We start from the raw sequence: 20,288 nt of genomic DNA on the forward strand, positions 1-20,288 counted from the left end.
TCAAAGGAGATTTATGCAGCACCACCCCTATGTACTTAAGTTGTGTTACCTGGTTAACAGGATGCTTGAATTATCCCCAAGAAAGATGGAGTCTGAATCTTTCTTGCATTGATTACTCCTAAAAGTCATTACTGGAGACATTTCTAAAATTACTGGTTAGTTTACTGTGATAAGATAATGCCAAAGTGAGTTTATGTCCAAAGATGATGTTAGGATAGCTACGGGTGCTTACAGTTTATGAATCTATTTTGTTGCCCATACTCAAGTTTTGTTGTTGATTCATTATATTTTAATATGCTTTTTTTAGTGACTGCATTGCTTGGTGTTTCCAAGGAGTGGATGCCATTTGTATGCTATAGCTGGCTTTCCCGCATACCTTGAGGGTTACTAACTTGTACCACATTTCACCTTCTTAAACTGCTCAGGCCAAGACACAGGAATGCTGGATTTTTGTACCATTCCATCTTGCTGGCAGTATTCTGCTTTGGTGACAACTCTTGGTTGACTAGTTGTGGAAGCCACACTGAGTAGCTGTAGAACAGTTATGGCCTCAACTCAGGACTTGGGCTTATGCATCTCCTGGAGTTCTGGCACATTCCTCAGAGGCTGGGTCATTTCCAGTAGTTGGAATGCCAATCAATCTGCCAAACACCTGTTCTAGTTTATAACACTGTGGCTAAATTTGTTATTTGCAAAGCTGTTAAGACTATGGCTTGTCCTCAAGTGTGTTCTCCCATCTTTCAGGCAGACAGCTTTATGTTCGTGGAATCCTGTAAGACTTTAAAGGAGGGATGGTTTGCTGTCTCTTGCTGAAGTATGCCAGAATTTCATGGCTCTGCCTACAGCACTGGGTCTTTTGCTTTTATTACCAGTTAATACCTGGACTGTTAATTCCAAAGTAGTTAAGATTTTCAACATGTTGGTGCTTTGAGTCTATAAGCAAGGTTTCTTTCTTTTGCTCAAATTGTTTTTACATTTTTATTAGGTTTCAGTTTTCTCAGACTGCTGGTAAATTGAAAAGCACTTCATATTTGTAAAATGCATTTTACTCTATTCTGTTACAATAATTTCTGAGCTTCTTCTTTTGTGAAGGGGTATAGGGCTGAAGCTCTAAAGTCCCTCTGTAATCTATACTATAAAACTCATACATTTCCCAAAAGACAGAATTAGCTGGCCCATCTGATACATACTTTTTGTCTATTTTGGTTAAGTCATGGGTTAGATTGATTAGAAAAACATGAAAAAAGTACTGGTACCCGGACAGACCCTTGAAGAAAACCACAAAGTAGCAAAACAAGACAGAAACAGTGAGAAACAAAGAGTGGAGGATCCTACGGAGACTAAAGTCTGACCACAGAGTTTGCCATTTGATTATTACTCCATCACTAAAGCTTAGCTCTTCCAGCTTTGGTAATTGAGAATAATCAGAGTTGGTAGTCCTCATCATGTCAACAAATAAACTATTACCAGGAAAAACCTTGTCCAAATTATTGTAGGTGAGGTATGTAACCTCACAAGAGTGTCACACTCTTATGAAAGCCATACTAATGACTGCTCAAAAAACCATACTTGCAGACAAAACTAAGGACTCAGGAATGCATAATCTGTTCAAAAAGCTTTGAATATGGCAAAGCGTAGCAATGCCAACCAGAATCACAGTACAGTCATTACTACCATTCTGAATAATGATATCTGAAGAAAAAATAATCAATAAGCTTGAGACAATACAGAGATGAAACCACTCTGGAGCTGAATGTAAGACTTGACAAACAATGCACTGCTCACTATCTAAGGTTCCCTGGTAGACCAACTCGTGTGACAGCAGTGCTGGGCTTCAATAAGGACAATGCATACCTGACAATTTCTGAGTGGGAAGAAGGAGGACTTCAATGTAGGTAAATTCAAATGTTAGGATTTACTATTACCATTACATTACTTTTCCTGATGAAGGCCATTTTTCTGATAAGTTGATCAAACTTCCTTTTATGGGCTACTGTACAACATTGCACAGTGCCATTGTGACCTTTCAACCTCTTCCTAGGTTCTTTGCTGGGACAAAATAAGGTTGTCACAATTAGATGGCTTTGTTCTATTTATACTGTCACCTGCCAATTAGAATTAGTAAACTAGGAACTCTACACAAGACAGACACAATTTATCATTGGCAAAGCATGGTAAAAGGAGCTAGGAGGTTGCAATGGTACTATATAAAATATGTAAGGCCAGTGCATTGAGGTTGCAAATATAGACTTTTGCAAATATGGTGCATGAATTCTGAACTTTACTAACTAGCAGCAAGTCAGAAAGGAATTTTATGACTGGTTGATTTCAGAACTGCTCTTAGGGCTTTTAACACTCCAGTACACACTGAACTCTTTTTTTTTTGTACAATTCTCTCTCTCTTCTATAAACAAATGGAAAAATCATACTATATAAGGCACACAATTCCTGTAACATTTTCTGGTTTCCAAGGTCTAACTAGCAGGCTTGGAGAAAAATGCAAATACACATAAGGAGAAGAAGCTTATTCTTAACTTGTCTCTTTTAGACAGAAAAACAGACTAGCCTAAATGGAAACCAAAACCAAAACCATTACTGGCATAAGTTTGAATTTGTTCTTGATGAACACTATACTATGCCTTTGTGAAAGACATCTTTTTGAATTTTTTTTTTTTTGCAGTTGTGTCTTGAAGAAAAAAAGTTTTCAATGATAAAAACTGCAACTAGCACTGAGCAAGTGATCTGAGTATAAGAAAGATAAGCTTTTTCAACAGAAAGAGGAGGTCTCATGGAAAGATCAGGTCCTTCTGTGGAAGCTACAAGAGGCCACTGAACCTAAGTAGAAACTGAAAATTGAAGCAGAGATGGACCTTGACAAGAGAGAGCAACTCATTCTTAAAATCAGTACATGCCTTATACAGTCTACAACTATCACCAGCAATGTTCAGACTTTTGAAGTCCTGGCATACAAGAAAATACAGCGACAGTGGAAAGGGATTTTGTAGCACTGAAGGAATTACGCAGAATATTCACTCTTCAGTTATCTGGTTACCAGATTAATAAAAGTTAAGGTCACAGGGGAGCCACACTCTATTCTGGCACTCAGGATGGCAGTTTAATTTCATTCTGAGCAGTGAATGTGACTTGAAAAGGTAGTAGAGAATGACTCTCCAATTGTTTAATGATGTGCTTAAATCCATTTCTGGGTTGCTGGGGAGCCACAGTGTATCCTTACACTATGGAAGGGAGCTTAAATCCATCCTGACATTGAGTATTGGGTGTGAATTAGGAAAGTGGCTTCCCCCCTTACAAGGACCATCAAATTTGAATTAAAAAAATGACAGAGGGCAACATTAAATAGCCTGAGACAAAACTCTCAGAATATCTATTTGATGGGTTGGTATAATGATGGCTGAAGTGCCACAGTGCAATTTTGTCTCAAAAGATAATTCTGGAGTTGCTGAGTAGGTTCACATGTTTCTCATCTAAAACTACACTTTAGACATAGAAATGTGAAAGTGTGTAATGGTTCGTGAAGAAGGTCCTGCAGAGGGGAAGATGACATTTTGCATACCTGTTGTGAAAAATACTGCATTTTATTTAGGTATCGAGATTTTTTAAATCATGATAAACGTGGACTCTTAAGCTTTGTCAATTCATTGCTTGTAACAAAACTTTCAAAATATTCATTAGGGTCCACACTATGAAAGTTGCTGTGACACAATCTTGTATCACTTCAAACAATGATTTGCAAATAATGTGCATGAATTCTGAACTTTACTAATGTTAAGAGGAAAAGCTTGTCATATTAAGCACAGACTCATAACTTTGGTAGTTAATATTTTGGACCACACTTTCAGAAGTTATGAGTCAGTTTCATGACATCATCTTAGGCATTACTGTACAATTTCATCTTAAAAGTGATGTTTGAAATCACTGGTGAATATGTTGTTTTCCAAAAAGAGTGCACCTATAACATGAAGCAGGGAACCATAGATCCTGCACTGAAAACCCCAAATCAGCATGTTAAGAAATTATGAAGTTAGGGTTATCTGTTTATTTTATTCAAACTGTTACACTCATGAAATAATTACAGACCCTATTCAGCCACAACCTGGGCCATAAGGGTAAGGATAAAAGTTAATATACATGCCCATTCCACAGCAGGATGTTTTGGTGAGTGAGTGGACATAGGAGAAAACCTACTACACAATGGCTGGATTACCACAGAAAAAAACAGAAACAATTGTGCTTTCATCAGTAAGCAGCAGACAGCTGAGGAGTAAGAAGAATTTCTGCTATAAGTGAGCTGACACTGCAGGTGGTGGGTTTGCAGTACATGGCTTGGGAAATATGTATATTAGTTAACAATGGACAATTTTCTTCACTTATAAAAAAAAAAAAAAAAAAAAAAAAAAAAAAAAAGCAGCAAGCTCTGAACATTACTGTTTTAGACAAGTATGGGAACTCCCAGTATCACTTTGAATGAATCAATAGTTAAGGATATTAGGTTGGGCTGCTGAAGTGGGGGACTCCGGGGAGTTTTTTTTTTAATGGAGGAACTACAGTTGCAGTTTGGATCATGTATGTTTTAGTGGTCTTGAATATGGCTGCTATCCACAGCATTACTATAAAGAATTAGTGAGTCAGGTGACTGTGGTAAACTGCGATGAATAGAAAGGAATTTTTAAAATTATTTTAGAAAGCAACTGCAGTCTTGAATACATAATGTTAGAGCAGCAGTTACATGTACCATTTGACATTCCTGAGGGCCAATACAAACGACCTGTGCATATCTACTGGACAGTCAAGTGTACTGGCTAAGAATGGTAAAATGAAATGCAGTGACTGCAAAGGAAAGACTGCAGTGGGTGGATGGTTTTTTTTAAGTTTCCATTCAGTGTACTAGATCTACAAAGCAAACTGATTACCAGTTGCATTGGCAAGCAGTAAAACTGCTATGGTGACTGATGTGCTGCATGAAAGACAGACATGATCTGCAATCATTACTGGCAGTTTGTCTTGGTAAAAGTCTGACTAACTGATCTATCCAAAATGTCAACATTTAAATTAGTCAGCATGGCAAGATTGGAACTTACTGGAAAACTGCAGGTTTAGAGTAGGGATCAACAGAGTCCTACTGCTGTGGGCAACTTACTTAAGACAGTGTCCATCTAATAGGCTAATTAATATGTTTCTTACACCTTCGTGAATGTCAATACAAAAACATAAGACACAGGAAGCAGCCATATGGTTTCATAATTAAGCAACAGAGTATGCAGAATCCCAAAACAAAGCTGTAGAATGAAACATTCTAAATATAAGACAGCACATTTGCTGTTTCCCACTAGGAAATGACATTATCTTGGAATGCAGTAGCAGGTTAAGAGGTAACCACAAACATACCTTTCAACTTCATAGAGCAAGAAATCTGGGCAAAGCCATAAATGAAAGTGAGGCAAAGGCCTAAAAAGTGGGACAGTTTTTAAATATTGCTCTTGCTCTTACACACTTAGAAAGTTGATAGAATAACAAGTTTTTCATTAGCATGAATTTTTTGAAGGGTATGGAGTCTGAAACTCAAATGTCTGTCATTACTTTCTAACTTCGGTCTTTAATGATTTACCACTAATTTGCCAGAGAACCACAATTTTATGGAAAATGGCCCAAATATATGAGGTAAAAATGTGGACATTCTGTGAAAATCTGTAGAGTTGAGAGGTATGAAAGTAGAACGCATAAACAGAATTAAAGTATACAGTGTTGCTCCTAATGACAAACTCTGGAACTAAGTCATCAACATGTAAGGAATTCAAAGGCCAATCTGACTGTTCAAACTAGTACCAAGTTTATAAAATCATTTTTAACACTTCTCTACTTCAGCACCTCTTGACCTAGCTACTCATATTTAATAGACTGTAACTGACATAAATATAGTGAACCCTATTCAGTTTCACTGATTTTACAACTTAATGTTATGTCTTAAATACAGTTTTACAATACTACAGAGTTTATTCAGTAAAGAAACTGCATTTGTCGCTCACCTGTGTTTTTGAGGTAGAACAAGCAATCTGGAAATCTGGCTTAAACATGTATCCATTCTGAATTCACAGCTTTTGCCTCAAATTTCAGCTCTGTAGATTTAAATGGAGATGTTATTCTGGCATTTTACAAATAGTTCCTCGACCTATATATACATATTACAGCCACACAAAGACAGATCAACATATTGGTTCCAACTCATAAAAAACAGCACTTGTTCAAAGTTCCCCTTCTCACTGGAACAAGCCAGACATTTTTGCTGGGAAACCGTGCTTCCCTGAATCCCTCACCCCTTACAGAAACATATCACTGGTATACCAACATTCAAGAAAGGAGCAACTTTTGATGAGCTGTCCTTTTTGATAAGCGAGGAGTCAATGAGGTGTCTTGTTCCCACACAGACACATACAAAGCCTGGATTGCACTGCAAGACTCGTGTCAATATATCCCTCTCCCTGATACAGAATTTCTCAAACGATGAAACCAGCCTACCTGGGAAAGCTTAGGCTTGTTTTATGAGAAAAACAAGCTAGTCTGAAAATGTATGATTAAAACGTTAACTCATTTCTTTATTTTTATGCGGGATCAGGTTAAATGCAGAAGAACAGAAATCAATTAGTATGGATACCAACCTAAGTGTAAAAATGTGCCAAGCCAAATCCTGGTTATTTTAAACATATAAGCGTGTGCGCATGTGTGTGTGTCTATCTGTTGAAGAAGACGACTGCTTTTTTACATATCATCATCATCATGTATGTGCATATATTGGGAGGCCCTAAGTACTTTTATGCCACAGGGTAGTTTTACTTCCAAGAACCTATACTATTACTACCTAAAAAACAAGATTCAAGAAAAGTAACACTTTATTAAATATTACATAATTAAAAATTCTTTAAACACAAACATAGTGGTAGAGTCATCTGGTGTGCTCAAGAAAACTTTTAAGGAAACTGTTTAATACAAACTGTTAGAACACGTATTCTAACTTCATCATTATGGTAATTCTCCATTGCATACATTCCAGTCAATTTCAACTGTCCCTATATGGTTACCAGAAATTAACACTGTACTACAGAAAAATACAGCCAGTACAAGATGGCACTAGAAGGTCAAGTTACTCTGGTTCAATCCAGTTCCTGATGATTTCCCTCACTTCCCATTCTGATGAATTAGCTGGCTGTGAAATGACCCCATATTGAAGTGGCTTTTCCCCTTACTTAATCGCATTCTGAATTTACCACAAGGACCATCAAATTTGAATTAAAAAAATGACAGAGGGCAACATTAAATAGCCTGAGACAAAACTCTCAGAATATCTATTTGATGGGTTGGTATAATGATGGCTGAAGTGCCACAGTGCAATTTTGTCTCAAAAGATAATTCTGGAGTTGCTGAGTAGGTTCACATGTTTCTCATCTAAAACTACACTTTAGACATAGAAATGTGAAAGTGTGTAATGGTTCGTGAAGAAGGTCCTGCAGAGGGGAAGATGACATTTTGCATACCTGTTGTGAAAAATACTGCATTTTATTTAGGTATCGAGATTTTTTAAATCATGATAAACGTGGACTCTTCGCTTTGTCAATTCATTGCTTGTAACAAAACTTTCAAAATATTCATTAGGGTCCACACTATGAAAGTTGCTGTGACACAATCTTGTATCACTTCAAACAATGATTTGCAAATAATGTGCATGAATTCTGAACTTTACTAATGTTAAGAGGAAAAGCTTGTCATATTAAGCACAGACTCATAACTTTGGTAGTTAATATTTTGGACCACACTTTCAGAAGTTATGAGTCAGTTTCATGACATCATCTTAGGCATTACTGTACAATTTCATCTTAAAAAGTGATGTTTGAAATCACTGGTGAATATGTTGTTTTCCAAAAAGAGTGCACCTATAACATGAAGCAGGGAACCATAGATCCTGCACTGAAAACCCCAAATCAGCATGTTAAGAAATTATGAAGTTAGGGTTATCTGTTTATTTTATTCAAACTGTTACACTCATGAAATAATTACAGACCCTATTCAGCCACAACCTGGGCCATAAGGGTAAGGATAAAAGTTAATATACATGCCCATTCCACAGCAGGATGTTTTGGTGAGTGAGTGGACATAGGAGAAAACCTACTACACAATGGCTGGATTACCACAGAAAAAAACAGAAACAATTGTGCTTTCATCAGTAAGCAGCAGACAGCTGAGGAGTAAGAAGAATTTCTGCTATAAGTGAGCTGACACTGCAGGTGGTGGGTTTGCAGTACATGGCTTGGGAAATATGTATATTAGTTAACAATGGACAATTTTCTTCACTTATAAAAAAGCAGCAAGCTCTGAACATTACTGTTTTAGACAAGTATGGGAACTCCCAGTATCACTTTGAATGAATCAATAGTTAAGGATATTAGGTTGGGCTGCTGAAGTGGGGACTCGGGAGTTTTTTAATGGAGGAACTACAGTTGCAGTTTGGATCATGTATGTTTTAGTGGTCTTGAATATGGCTGCTATCCACAGCATTACTATAAAGAATTAGTGAGTCAGGTGACTGTGGTAAACTGCGATGAATAGAAAGGAATTTTTAAAATTATTTTAGAAAGCAACTGCAGTCTTGAATACATAATGTTAGAGCAGCAGTTACATGTACCATTTGACATTCCTGAGGGCCAATACAAACGACCTGTGCATATCTACTGGACAGTCAAGTGTACTGGCTAAGAATGGTAAAATGAAATGCAGTGACTGCAAAGGAAAGACTGCAGTGGGTGGATGGTTTTTTTTTTTTAAGTTTCCATTCAGTGTACTAGATCTACAAAGCAAACTGATTACCAGTTGCATTGGCAAGCAGTAAAACTGCTATGGTGACTGATGTGCTGCATGAAAGACAGACATGATCTGCAATCATTACTGGCAGTTTGTCTTGGTAAAAGTCTGACTAACTGATCTATCCAAAATGTCAACATTTAAATTAGTCAGCATGGCAAGATTGGAACTTACTGGAAAACTGCAGGTTTAGAGTAGGGATCAACAGAGTCCTACTGCTGTGGGCAACTTACTTAAGACAGTGTCCATCTAATAGGCTAATTAATATGTTTCTTACACCTTCGTGAATGTCAATACAAAAAACATAAGACACAGGAAGCAGCCATATGGTTTCATAATTAAGCAACAGAGTATGCAGAATCCCAAAACAAAGCTGTAGAATGAAACATTCTAAATATAAGACAGCACATTTGCTGTTTCCCACTAGGAAATGACATTATCTTGGAATGCAGTAGCAGGTTAAGAGGTAACCACAAACATACCTTTCAACTTCATAGAGCAAGAAATCTGGGCAAAGCCATAAATGAAAGTGAGGCAAAGGCCTAAAAAGTGGGACAGTTTTTAAATATTGCTCTTGCTCTTACACACTTAGAAAGTTGATAGAATAACATGTTTGCATTAGCATGAATTTTTCTGAAGGGTATGAAGTCTGAAACTCAAATGTCTATTATTTTCTAACTTCAGTCTTTAATAATTTGCCACTAATTTGCCAGAAAACCACAATTTTATGAAAAAACGGACCAAAAATATGAGGCAAAAATGTGGACATTCTGTGAAAATCTGTAGAGTTGAGAGGTATGAAAGTAGAACGCAAACAGAATTAAAGTATACAGTGTTGCTCCTAATGACAAACTCTGGAACTAAGTCATCAACATGTAAGGAATTCAAAGGCCAATCTGACTGTTCAAACTAGTACCAAGTTTATAAAAATCATTTTTAACACTTCTCTACTTCAGCACCTCTTGACCTAGCTACTCATATTTAATAGACTGTAACTGACATAAATATAGTGAACCCTATTCAGTTTCACTGATTTTACAACTTAATGTTATGTCTTAAATACAGTTTTACAATACTACAGAGTTTATTCAGTAAAGAAACTGCATTTGTCGCTCACCTGTGTTTTTGAGGTAGAACAAGCAATCTGGAAATCTGGCTTAAACATGTATCCATTCTGAATTCACAGCTTTTGCCTCAAATTTCAGCTCTGTAGATTTAAATGGAGATGTTATTCTGGCATTTTACAAATAGTTCCTCGACCTATATATACATATTACAGCCACACAAAGACAGATCAACATATTGGTTCCAACTCATAAAAAACAGCACTTGTTCAAAGTTCCCCTTCTCACTGGAACAAGCCAGACATTTTTGCTGGGAAACCGTGCTTCCCTGAATCCCTCACCCCTTACAGAAACATATCACTGGTATACCAACATTCAAGAAAGGAGCAACTTTTGATGAGCTGTCCTTTTTGATAAGCGAGGAGTCAATGAGGTGTCTTGTTCCCACACAGACACATACAAAGCCTGGATTGCACTGCAAGACTCGTGTCAATATATCCCTCTCCTGATACAGAATTTCTCAAGATGAAACCAGCCTAACCTTGTACTACAGATACAAACCTACAGCCATGTACAATAGATGGACACCTCAGTAACGGTCAAGTCTACTGTCTGGTTGCACACTCCAGTGTCCTGATGATTATCCCTCCTAGCCTTTCCCATTCTGTTATGGAGATTCAGCTAGGCCTGTGACAATGACACCCATCATCTCTTTCTCTCCCTTTTTTTTTTTTTTTTTTTTTAACTCTGCACTTTTCTAATTTCACCAACAAAGTGTAGAGCCCTGCATAATTCTGCACTATACTCACTGCCAGTTTTCCACCTACCCTATAAACACTATCCGATCTTGCAGCTAACAGAGACTTCTGAACATGACCAATGCACCAGTCTTGACATTCCAAGCGAACTAGAAGTTCCTTCTCTCCAATCTCGGTGACACTTGATGAAACATGCTAAACAGAATCACTTCACATATTAAATCTTGCACTGCCTCAGTGGTTGGCAGACAGTTATCCATTTTCATAACTCCTCACATTTTGGAAATCCACTATCAAACCTTTTAAAATTCACAGAATCTCCAGTGAGGCACTGCGGCAAAAATTTTGCTCAAGTCTAAAAATATTATATCCTTCAGGTTTCTTGCAACCACCTCTGAGGTTACCTACTCAGAAAAAATGTATTACGTTAAACTGGCAAGATGTCTGCTGCCATGCCGCCATCCATCTACAAAATGCCTGCTGCCATGCCACCATCCATCTGCAAAATGTCTGCTGCCATGTCAGCATCCGTCTGCAAAATGTCTGCTGCCATGCTGCCATACATCTGCAAAATGTCTGCTGCCATGCTGCCATACATCTGCAAAACAATTACTATACACAACAGTGAATTTCAACCAAGGCTTCATGGAACCGTATGGTTCCTCCAGCTTCTGACAGGAATACATCCGCAAACTTATACTTCTGCTAAATATGGGTATGGTTTCAGCTGGTAGAAGAATTACAAATATATTTGTCCACAATTCACCTTTGGATTCAGCAACTGTGCAAAAACTATCATGTATTAAACAGTACAAATTAAGTCCTGATTCAGTAATTCTTGATACTTTCTCTTGGTTTTAAAAGCAACTTAAGAACCATATTTTAATTCAGTTTAATAAAATGGTATTTACATTGTCATCACTATGTATTGCTATTAATAATATAAATGCATTCCAGTACTATTTTCATAGGGTCATCATACTCATGGTTCCAGCAGGTAGAATGTTTAGGGTTCTCTGAGTAGTACCAATTACTTCTGTATGTTCTGCCACCACAAAGTGGTTAATTACTGACACAGACACTTCCAAGCCTTTACAACAAATTTCCATTCATTTTCATTGGTAGGAAACAAGTGTGTAACTGCCCAGCTCTTTTGCAGACCAAACAATGTGCAGAAGACCAGCCTACCTGGGAAAGCTTAGGCTTGTTTTATGAGAAAAACAAGCTAGTCTGAAAATGTATGATTAAAACGTTAACTCATTTCTTTATTTTTATGCGGGATCAGGTTAAATGCAGAAGAACAGAAATCAATTAGTATGGATACCAACCTAAGTGTAAAAATGTGCCAAGCCAAATCCTGGTTATTCTAAACATATAAGCGTGTGCGCATGTGTGTGTGTCTATCTGTTGAAGAAGACGACTGCTTTTTTACATATCATCATCATCATGTATGTGCATATATTGGGAGGCCCTAAGTACTTTTATGCCACAGGGTAGTTTTACTTCCAAGAACCTATACTATTACTACCTAAAAAACAAGATTCAAGAAAAGTAACACTTTATTAAATATTACATAATTAAAAATTCTTTAAACACAAACATAGTGGTAGAGTCATCTGGTGTGCTCAAGAAAACTTTTAAGGAAACATTAAGTGTCAATGGTATATTGACTGTTTAAGCCACAAACTGTTAGTGAGTTACTTAACATTACAGCTGCATATTCTAACAGTTCTGCATGCATTCACAGCCATTGGGTGCAGCTGTAATGTTAAGCAGTTGCCATTGGGTGCAGCTGTAATGTTAAGTATCTCACTAACAATTGCCATTGTGTGCAGCTGTAATGTTAAGTAACTAACAGTTGCCATTTGGTGCAGCTGTAATGTTAAGTAACTCACTAACAATTGCCATTGTGTGCAGCTGTAATGTTAAGTAACTAACAGTTGCCATTTGGTGCAGCTGTAATGTTAAGTAACTCACTAACAATTGCCATTGGGTGCAGCTGTAATGTTAAGTAACTCACTAACAGTTCTGCATGCATTCACAACCACTGGGTGATTGTGAAGATTCTGACAGAAGATCTATGCTTAGGCCACTGGAGTGCTGTTACGAGTCCCTATGTAGAGGCCCCTCTTATTCTCTGCCACACACACCTTTCTTCCACATGTCCTAGGTTTCCGCTCTCTGTCCACAGCTCACATTGGCAATGTACTACAGGACTTTAACACGGTCTCTGTGAAACAGAGATTTGAGTCACCTGTTTCTCCTTTTCCTCTTTTGCTTTTGTCTTCAAATTCAAACCTTCCACTTGATGCCAACAATGTGAGGTATCCACTTCAAATGTGTACATTATTTTTTTGTGTATACACAATAAGCACTAATTTTTAACACGTATTCTAACTTCATCATTATGGTAATTCTCCATTGCATACATTCCAGTCAATTTCAACTGTCCCTATATGGTTACCAGAAATTAACACTGTACTACAGATACAAACCTACAGCCATGTACAATAGATGGACACCTCAGTAACGGTCAAGTCTACTGTCTGGTTGCACACTCCAGTGTCCTGATGATTATCCCTCCTAGCCTTTCCCATTCTGTTATGGAGATTCAGCTAGGCCTGTGACAATGACACCCATCATCTCTTTCTCTCCCTTTTTTTTTAACTCTGCACTTTTCTAATTTCACCAACAAAGTGTAGAGCCCTGCATAATTCTGCACTATACTCACTGCCAGTTTTCCACCTACCCTATAAACACTATCCGATCTTGCAGCTAACAGAGACTTCTGAACATGACCAATGCACCAGTCTTGACATTCCAAGCGAACTAGAAGTTCCTTCTCTCCAATCTCGGTGACAATATTTATTATTATTATTTTTTGCTTGTAGTTGTTATATTCTGGATACAATCAAATATATTGGCAAGAGTATTTTCTCATAGTATATAATCTTGTTTTAAACTAAAATTGTTTTAAATTGAACCTGTTTCTTTTAAGAACAATTATTCAATTTAAATTTTACTTTGATGACTAATGTTATTTAGGTTTTTAATTAAGTGATGTATATATAGAACCTTGTATTTGTCAGTAAGTGTTTCTGATGAAGGTGTAACGAAAACGCTATTTTTGCATAGAGAGCGTTAAAATTCTCTGTTGTCAGCACTTGCTCTATGTCATTGTTCGTTGCTGTTGTGGCTTTGCTCCATTAAACATCCACTCGTACCTCTCATTGGTGTGCTCCCAGTGACTCTTTTGTTTATTGGTTTATTTCCACTGGTATCTACTTGTTTTTAGTTTTTGATGGCTGAGCTACCGGGGGGCGAGTCTGAAGACATGCCACGAAGCACACTACAGGGTGAACTGAGGAACATGATTGGGCAGTTGTCCCAGCTCATCGAACTACTCACTCCAGCATGCTCTGCTTTCATTATGACAACGTCAGGCGCTCCTGACAATCAGGAAGCAAGGAAAACTGTACCGACAATGGCTCCGAAGGATTCAGTTAGAAGTAAGGTCCCCACTACTTTCAGAAGCATTTCTAAGGCCAATGAACTTCTGGACACACCAGCTATTTTTTGAACCGAAGAACATTTGGATACCTTATCACCAACTACTACTGGAAGTAATGCCAATGTTTTTTCAGGTGACTAATTCTCTTAATTTACCTAGGGTTTCCAACGCGAAACCAATGTTGAATTTTCATGACTTTTTACAAAAACACTATGACTTTGGTAAATCTAATCAAAACAAAGGGAGTTACGGACAAACGAAGATTCTCACTTATAGAGACAATTTAGACCAACTATATTTTTTTATGGATAAGTACAAAAAAATAGAGGTTGACAATGTTTATTTGAATGAATGTCTTAAACACAAAATAGTCCCTAAGGGACTAAGGTTATGCAAATACCCTAACAAGGTCACAGAGGGTACTGATTTTCATAAAAATCTCATAAATATTTTTAACCAATGTGGTTTGGAGGTTGTTAAAGCTATAAGGGACGAAAATGAGAGTAAAATTGTTGTTAATCAAGGACATGGAACGTGTGAATGAAATCATTCTTCATGACTTAATGTTTACAGTTGATTGTGAAAAAAACAAGTATTATGATATATTTACACAGGTGGACAAGAATTGCAATGTTAATATTACCAGGAAACAGGGTAAATTAGATAGGGACTTGAAAGAATACAATGAAGGTGTAGCATATCCTAAACCGAGATTTACTTATACACACCAAGTACAAGAAACTAATGAGTTTGAGGATTTAATTTCTAATGACCAACCCACTGAAATAGTGAACACAGATGATGATATATTTATACCAGAAAAGGAATTCCCTTTAGAACAGTCCTATCCACCTTTACCCAGGCGTTCTAACAGGATACGGAACAGGCCATACGTTCAATACAATTACAATCATTACGGACGACAGAGGAGAGGGACGGACTGGTATTAAATACTTTTCACCACAATGGTAATTTCAACACAGACGCCCAGACCCCATACATTCTTATGAGGGTTATAATATTTTCAACTATAGTTCAATTTCAGTGAATATACATCATTTTCATTATTTTCTAAGGGCTTTAAATATATTCCCTTAAGAAAAGTAAATATATCAAGAGCTATTATAGATTTGAAAATGTGTATCAGGAAAAAGAATTTCATTTTATTTTTTCAAAACAATTCCCATTTTCCACCCACAATTCCACAATTAAGGAAACCAAGTACATTTAACCCACCCATTCATCCACAGTTGAAAAATCTTGAGGTTATCATGGAAAAAGAAATAAGAAAAGAAACAGCAAAACACAGAGTTTTTTCAAATCTGTCTAAAGAAGAAAATGTTTTATTAGATAAACTGAAGAAAGATGATACTATTAGGATTATGCAACCAGACAAGGGTGGTGGTACTGTTTTAATGGATTCAATTATTTATGAATCCAAAATGAAGCAAGAGCTTAGCAATTCTTTAAAATATACTACAGTTTCAGTTAATGAAGTCAACATTGTGAATTCTCGTATTCATGTCATGCTCAATGATTTACTACTAGAGGGGTCCATTTATTTGGACACTTTTAATTTTTTATTAAACAAAAAACCTAGAGTACCATCTGTATTTGGCATCCCAAAGGTACATAAGTGTGTTGTTGACCCTCTACTTAGATTAATTGTGGCCTCTGAAGGTGCAATTACATCATCACTTGCAAAATTTGTAGATAATAAACTTAAAGAATTATCTTGGGGAGGTCAAACTACACTAAAAGATTCTTGGGATTTCCTTAGACAAGTAAAGCCAGAATTATTTCATGAAAATTTACTTTTTATCACATTAGATGTAGTTGATTTATTTGGTAGTATACCACATGAAATAGGTTTAAGTTGGTTGGAAGAATATATGAATACTTTTGGACAGTTTTCCAATAATGACTTCCTTACCATATTAACATTAATGGACATTATTTTAAACAATAATTTCATGTACTATGAGGGTGACTTTTACAAACAGGCTAAGGGTGTTGCCATGGGTGCTCACTGTGCCCCAACCTATGCTAATTTAATTTTATCTTGGTGGGAGCATACTTTTGTAAACAATTGTGAATTCAAGGAATGTTGGATTTTTTACAAACGTTTTCTTGATGACATCTGCATTTTTTGGATAGCAGGAAAACCGAAATTCCTGGAATTTTTGTCTTATTTAAAAGGAACCACTTGTTTCTTGGATTTTACTTACCAGATTAGTGAGGATATTCTCAATTACTTAGATATTAGTATATCAAAGTCAAATGACAGATTTTCTTCTAAAATCTATAGAAAACCAACTTTTTCTAACTCCTATCTCCACTTCAAGAGTGGCCATCCTTTTTTCCAGAAAAAGAATTTGATTAAAGGTCAGTTAGTTAGGGTCAGCAGGATGACATCTGAGGATAGTGACTTTATGACATCTGAGGATAGTGACTTTATTATTGAATGTGACAAAGTTTGTGATATGTTTAAAGATAGAGAATACCCACTACCCCTTATACAGGAAGTACAAAATGAAGTAATTAGTGGTAGAAGGAATAGATTTTCTCCTATTTTAGGACAAGACAATGTTATTAAGGAGGTTGGAACTACCTCTAATGATATTAATTCAGACACTACTAAACAAGATGCATTTGTACTTGATTACAATGGTGACTCAGGAATTATTAAGAGTGTGGTTTCAAAAGAATGGCTAAAATTCCAGGAAATTACTGATATTGATTTGTTAAAACAGAGTAATTTGAATTTTACATATAGAAGAGATTCTAATTTCAAAAATTTGTTTGAGTTTGGCTATAATTCACGTTTTTTTAAAAAAGGAATTAAAGTAGGCACATACAAATGTGGAGCCTGCACACAATGTAGTTATTTATGTAATGTTTCACAAATATAATTATCTAGCAGAAACAAGGTATTGTATAGTCAATGTTATGCAAATTGTCATTCCCACAGACTTGTTTATCTCGCCCTGTGTAAACTGTGTAGTTCCTTTTATATAGGTAAGACGGAAAGGAAATTAAAAACACGAATTTATGAACATCATTATGAAATTAATAAGGAAAATATTAACAATGCATTATATCGTCACAAAAAGGTTTGTAATGATGCAAGTTATACATTTTTTGTCCTAGAAATTGTCAGTAAGGACATTAGGGGCGGTATGTGGGAGACACGTCTTGAATACAGTGAGCTTTTTTGGCAATTATGGCTAGATGCTTCAAGACCTCCAGGGCTTAATGATATGGTTTCTATTAAACCAGTCCTGAAATTAAGGCAAGCCAAATTATAATTTTTGAGAATAATTCATTCATAAATAATATATTTTTATATAATATATTCTTTCATAAATGAATCCTTCATAAAAAATTTTAAATACATAAACATGTTTTTATCAATTTTACATCAATTTTATAGCATTATTAGTTTCTTACTCAAACATCAATTTCTATACATTTTAACATATCCAATTTCATATATAAAAATTTATATATATAAATTATATATATATTTTTAATAGTTTTATTATATATATAATTTGGTATTATTATGAACATATTCATTGTATATTTACATTACATATTTATTATTATTATTTTTTGCTTGTAGTTGTTATATTCTGGATACAATCAAATATATTGGCAAGAGTATTTTCTCATAGTATATAATCTTATTTTAAACTAAAATTGTTTTAAATTGAACCTGTTTCTTTTAAGAACAATTATTCAATTTAAATTTTACTTTGATGACTAATGTTATTTAGGTTTTTAATTAAGTGATGTATATAAAGAACCTTGTATTTGTCAGTAAGTGTTTCTGATGAAGGTGTAACGAAAACGCTATTTTTGCATAGAGAGAGTTAAAATTCTCTGTTGTCAGCACTTGCTCTATGTCATTGTTTGTTGCTGTTGTGGCTTTGCTCCAGTAAACATCCACTCGTACCTCTCATCGGTGTGCTCCCAGTGACTCTTTTGTTTATTGGTTTATTTCCACTGGTATCTACTTGTTTTTAGAACTTGGTCAATCCCCAGAGTGGCACTCCTTCAAATCCAAACTTGAGGACTTGGAAAAAAAATGAACAAAGCCCACCCCCCCAAAGTTGTTGACAAAAAAAGGTCCTCTACATATATACACACACACACTAACAAGCAGATGTGATATCAGTATAGATGCTTAAATGACGGTGTTCCTGCTTTCATGGCCTACTGTCACCACTACTGTTATGTGGTTTGCACTGCCTAACAGCTTGCATCAGGGTCAGCTGCCCCTTTCCCTACCCTAGCTATGGTGCTATGTGTACACTGTCAGCTATTTCCACTATGTTCCTTCTCTCCTTCCCAATCCACACATCTCCGGAGATGTCACCAGAAGCACCAAAGTAAAAAGGAGCAAGACCTACATTGGCTGATGGTCAGCTGGAAGGCATTCAAAGGAGGGCAAAAACAATAATAAGTGAATATTAATAAGAGAAAGATCAGGAAGGGGACAGATGAATGGATTCCTCCTGTAACAAACGCTATCATAAAGGTTCAGTATTAATTTTTACATTGGATACTGAAGAAAAAAAAAAAAAAAAAAGAGTTAAATCCCCAACTAAATCCTCTTGGGTTGGCATCCTGTGAAAACATGCCAATGATCACTGTAGTCAGAAAAGGAGATCAGAATACAGGAAATGTCACATCCAGTTTGTAGTGTATTGTGAGGGTATAGAGAGAGGACCAAGGAGGTGCTCAAAAGGCAATGGTGGTAAAAAAAAAAATGCTCTACTAATGCACATCTTGGAATAGCATTGGAAAGTTTTTCCAAAACACAATTCAGTTTGAAATCCACTTGGACAGTAACTATTAGTCACTTTCTTACCTTCTCTGTCTTTATCAAGGAAAACAAAAAAAGTCATCCTTCCTGAACTATTTTACCCTGTTAATCTAGTATCCAAGATGACTATAAATGTCAGAGATGATGTGCTCCCTTGAATAGAGTACTGTTGGGGAGACTAAGTGGCATGACTAATGCAGAATTTGGTGAATACATTAAGCAAAAATGATATTTTTTCCTGCAAGGGTGCACCATCCTTTTTCACCTGGTTCCCTACTGTACATGCAGACCAAGCCTAGAGACCCATTCATTTCCTTAGGAGGTGAGAATTGGGTACAGTGAGTGGTACTGTCATTTCCTCCCTCCCCCACAGCTATGATGCTTGCTCCATGGCAGGGGCACACGTATGCTTTCACATGTTAACCCCATGATTATAGTGTATTGCTAGTGTTAGCACAGTTGTCAAATTCCTCTCACTGGACCTACCATGGCCCCTCCTCTAAGATGAGGGGGCCAACAACTACAACTCCCCTTCCCCAAGGCCAGTGCCTAGGCCACTAGCCAAAATTTGTTTGGAGGGTGCAAAATTCAGGGCTTAATCTACCTTTGCAATACAGCTGGCAAGATATAATACTTAAAGGTCGAATCTCTGAAATTATTTGAGCTGAGGACACAATAACTAGAAAAAGGGTCTTCCAGAGCAAAAAAAAAACTTGACAACTTTAGAAGATGTTAGCTCAAAGGGGCTAATTGTTTTTCAGCATGTAATAGATGGACTATAGATGTATTAGATTTCTAATCCTAAGCAGAAACATAACTTTCAAAAGGCTTTCTAAATGGAGCACAAAAGGGCATTTGAATGAGGAAAGTAGACCTGGATTAATGTTCCTCACTCACCAGACAATTGTGTGTTTATAGCAAGTCAGACTTAAGATAATACTGGTTTTTGACATTTTAAATTCAATATAGCACAGGACAGTATTTTGGCTTTTTTACAAGTACAATTTAGTACAAAAGTAGATTCAGTATGTTGCCACGTACTGTGTCCATGCAGCTGCTTGAGATGGCAATTCACATAACTACTGCTGTAGAAGAGTTAACGGCCATGACATTAGCAGCAGAGTTGCTGTTGTATATGATGCTGACAGCAGTTAACAGATTCTACCCAAAATAAAGCTGACATTTTTAATCATGAAGCCAAACTGCAGCTATTGCAAGATACCCTGCAAAGTCAAAAATCTGAACTAGAACACCAA

The 20,288-nt window shown here is 36.4% G+C and overlaps 1 protein-coding gene and 1 long non-coding RNA gene across 3 annotated transcripts in view; both read right to left on the minus strand.

Annotated features, from left to right (window-relative positions):
• Positions 1-6,133, minus strand: part of LYSMD4 (LysM domain containing 4) — a 130,779-nt gene extending 124,646 nt beyond the window's left edge. The window contains exon 1 of the mRNA XM_044078401.1: positions 6,045-6,133. The gene's annotated coding sequence lies outside the window, so the exon portion shown is untranslated. The remainder of the gene's footprint in view (positions 1-6,044) is intronic.
• A 3,848-nt stretch (positions 6,134-9,981) lies between these two features.
• Positions 9,982-20,288, minus strand: part of LOC122807282 — a 111,788-nt gene continuing 101,481 nt past the window's right edge. For both annotated transcript variants that reach the window (XR_006365623.1, XR_006365622.1), the window contains one exon: positions 9,982-10,075. This is a non-coding gene — a long non-coding RNA (uncharacterized LOC122807282). The remainder of the gene's footprint in view (positions 10,076-20,288) is intronic.

This window comes from Protopterus annectens, chromosome 7.part0 (genome assembly GCF_019279795.1).
Source record: "Protopterus annectens isolate FY-2018-M chromosome 7.part0, PAN1.0, whole genome shotgun sequence".
In the NCBI taxonomy this organism is placed as follows: Eukaryota; Metazoa; Chordata; order Ceratodontiformes; family Protopteridae; genus Protopterus; species Protopterus annectens.